Source organism: Vipera berus (assembly GCF_964194415.1).
Source record: "Vipera berus genome assembly, chromosome: Z".
Classification (NCBI taxonomy): Eukaryota; Metazoa; Chordata; class Lepidosauria; order Squamata; family Viperidae; genus Vipera; species Vipera berus.
This window is the reverse complement of record NC_138205.1, coordinates 78,436,043-78,440,302: the sequence shown is the minus strand read 5'-3', so window position 1 is coordinate 78,440,302 and position 4,260 is coordinate 78,436,043.

Sequence of the window (4,260 nt, the reverse complement as noted above, 5' to 3'; positions counted from 1 at the left end):
GGCGCCTGACTCCACCATAGAGCTCCGCTTGCCTCGCGCCTTCGCAGCGCCTTCTGATTACGTCACTCCCCGTCGCCGCTTTTTGGTTTCTCCCCATTTCTGTTACGAATGTGCGGAGAAGGCATCCCTCGCGTATTCTCACTGGATGACTCCTTCCTTCCTTGTACGTCACGAACGGCGAGGGAAGCTCAACCCTGGGATTTCCCGTTTTCATCGCAATTCGTCTCTGGAGAAGCGGGAGGGGGCTGCTAGACCGACAGGAGGAAATAAAATGTCATAGGACTTGTTTCCGATCGTAGGTATGTTTAATCAGATATAAATCCAGTTGATCGCTTAAGAGATAAATGTACGCTTGACTACGGTTTTATTAATGAGTATACTATGACTATATTTATGAGTAGATGTGGTATGCAAATAGAATCGACTGAAGTTATTCCGGTAGACATTGTAAGATATCCCGAATACAATCGTTTTCAGAATTTAAAATTTTAAGCATAATAGTTGCAATGCACAATAAATCTCATATACGCTCTCTATCATTCGGCCTTTTGAATGATACTCAGTATTGAATATGAATTCAGTATATGAAAAAGTGTTCATAATAATAGACAAATGCACCTGATTTTTTTTCCATACTCTTACGTATAATATGGCAATATATTAATGGAAATAATGCCCCTCTGTATTTTGATCAATCAAAGCCATATTAAAGTTTCTAATTAGTTGTCAGGAAAAATAAAATCTTTACGTAATTCTAAATGTTTTTAGGAAAAAGCTTTCCTAGATTATAATTTAGTTAAAAGTATGGAATATTGATCTTAGATATATTACATATCCATGGTTATGGGTCTGCAATTTATAGATAACTCATTTAAGATAAGGGACACGGTGGCTCAGTGGGTTAGGACGCTGAGCTTGTCGATCAGAAGGTCAGCAGTTTGGCGGGTCGAATCCTGAGTGCCGCATAGCAGAGTGAGCGCCTGTTACTCGTTCCAGCTTCTGCCAACCTAGCAGTTCGAAAGCACGTAAAAATGCAAGTAGAAAAATAGGGACCACTACGCTGGGAAGGTAACAGTGTTCCGCGTGCCTTTGGCGTCTAGTCATGCCGGCCACATGACCACGGAGACGTCCTCGGACAAGCGCTGGCTCTTCAGCTTTGAAACGGAGATGAGCACCGGCCCCTAGAGTTGGAAACGACTAGCACGCATGTGCAGGGGAACCTTTACTTTACCTTTTAGAGGCACTGCCACCCACCATTTCTGCTTTATCCAGTTTAGCAGTCAAGAGAGTTGTACACTTCAACAAAAAATCACTTCTCTTTCAAAGGAAAATTGTCACCTATTAGCATCTGGTATTATTAATCTGAAAGAAATCTGTGATTGCTTGGCTTAGAATGTAAGTGGATCAGACATCTTTTAGCATCTGTTTATCAATTTTGATCAGCAATGGATGTTGTTGTTTACTTCTCTTTATTGGCTCCTGCCCAATAGAAAGTGCTGTTATTTTTTGCAATGTGATCAAGTTGCCTGGAGTAACAGACAGACATAAAAGAGATATTGTTTTGCTATGAGATCCAAACAAATTGACCCAGTATTTGAGGTAAAATAACTACAGTGTTGCTCCTTTCAGTAACTATAGTAAGGCTATTCTTTTAACTAAACCTATGTAGACATTTATTTCAACAGAACTTTCCAATATATCTGCTATAGAGTTCCTGACCTGAATTGCAAATTGGAATGAAAAACTTACAATGTTTGGGTAATGGCGAAAGTCGTTTTGATTACTGTATGCAGAATGCTGTATATCTTCTTGTTTTGGAATAGTTTCTGGCATTAACATTGCTGCAACAGCACCAGTAGCATGGTAACAGCCAGTTTACCTATGTTAATCTATGACGAAAAAGCAACGGGATTATGCTGGCATATTTTGTTAATAACAAATTTTATTAAAAGGACAAATTTTTGTGAGCTGCAGCTCACTTCATTAGATGCATAAATGAAATGAGCACAGCTCATGAAAAGGTGTGCCTTTTAATAAAAATGGTTACTCAGAAAGGTGCCAGCAAACTCCTAATTTTTTGACACTTAATTCTCTTTCTCCTTTACATTAAGGTTATCTTTAAATATATATGGTATAAATTATGAATAAATTATGGTATTTTAAAAAATAGTTTGAAGTGTAATATGTTGCTGGTTCATTTTATTCTCTTGATTTCTAAATAATGTGTGTGGCCACTATGATTAATATACTATATTAATATGCTATATTAGATAGATAGATAGATAGATAGATAGATAGATAGATAGATAGATAGATAGATAACCTTTATTGTCATTTTTTACTGTGGGCACAATGGCACGCATTAAAAATGAAATTTAGTTGCTTGCTCTCAAAGTGAACATACATAATAAATATTTAAACATACTATATACAACATATGTATAGACCTATACCCTTACATAAAAGTAACATATAAATATTAATCATTGTTCATCTTGAATACATAACGGAAGGAGGAAGCTTTAGAGTTCACAAGGATAATACTGTATGGAACAAAACTGTGACTGAATCTGAATGTTCTGCTTCGGGTACCACGAAGCCTCCTCCCAGAAGGTAACAAGGAAAATAGGTCGTGAAGAGGATGTGTAGTGTCCCAGACAACCTTGCGGACCCTGTTCAAGCAACGCTTATGTGCTATGTCCTGGATGGAAAGGAGGGAACTGCCAATAATCTTTTCAGCCATCCTCAGCACTCTCTGCACTGCCTTCATGTCTGAAGCAGTGATGCTTCCAAACCAGACTATTACTGTTGTGATTCTAAATTTAACTATTAAAATGTATTTTTTGGCTGCTGTGACCAGAAACTATAATTAACTCTAGTGCAAAATATACCTAAAATGATACTGATTAATTTTTAAAATTAGTATTGGTCTTTAGTTTAATTCCTTTTTAATTATGCAGCCTTATATTATTTTAAGATTGTGTTGTTTTTTGTCACTCTAGGATCCTTTTGAATTTATTTTTAATCAGATTATTATAATGGCACAATCTTTCCAGACAGTACATTTTTATGGTCTGCATTTTTTAAAATGGATCAATAGTATAAAAGCAAACTTCAATAAAATAAAAGCAACATGTGAAACAAATCTTTTCATTTGGAAAATATGTAATAGGGTACGATTGCTACTATTTACTAATACAGATAGTCCTCAACATACAATCACAACTGAGCCCAAAATTTCCATTTCTAAGCAAGACATTTAAGTGAGTTTTGCCCCATTTTATGACCTTTCTTGAAGCAGCTGTTAAGTGAATCTAGCTTCCCCATTTACTTTGCTTGTCAGAAGATGACAAGAGGTGATCACATAACTCAGGGACAACCGTTATAAATACATGCCAGTTGCCAAGTGTCCGAATTTTAATCACGTGACCATGGGGATGCTGCAATAGTCATAAGTATGAAAAACAGTCTTAAGTCACTTGTTTCAGTGTTATTGTAACTTCGAATGGTCTACTTGTAGTGTATTTTTAGTATATTAAGATGGCCTAGGCCATAAGACATACTGCTGTCTTAGGGCATCTCAGACCATTATAGTATTCATAAATTATTATTAATAATCTGTAAATATTCCTATTAGCAAATAGAACTCTCCCCTTCGCATATCAAGGTGAATTATACTAAAAGCTGCACAAATTATTTTTGGCAGCTGAAGAAGTCTAATTCTAGACTTTGATAGCAACATTACAGTATACTGAATATTGCAATAATTGATTAAGTATTCCCAGTATTTTAATTTAATATTTTATCATCTTTAAATGACACATAAAACATTTTCCCCTCTACCTATCAGTAAAATCTTCCTTGACTGTACTCAATGTTCTCTGACCCAATCGTATTAAATTCAACTGAAACAAATGGCATTTTCTGCTAAGTATGTACCTTAAGGATAACTGATAACAAACGTTGGAAGCTTTGTGTCGCATCTGTGTTCCTTACCCTGCTTGTGTCAAGTGGAAAGTGAGGATGAACTCGGGCCAACTCTCAGAGTACTTTAATTCAGTCAATAGCCCCTATTCAATGAGCGCGATGTTAGTTGCTGGAGGACGTGACACCAACAATGCAGCTGCCGCAGGAGTGACCGGCACGCCTCCTTCGAGACGGTCTGTCCCCTCGGTGGGAGGGAGGCGTTCCGGTTCTGGGGAAGCGGAGGGCGAGGGCGTGGCAATTTCGGCGTTACTCACTTCCTGGTTTCTCCTTTTT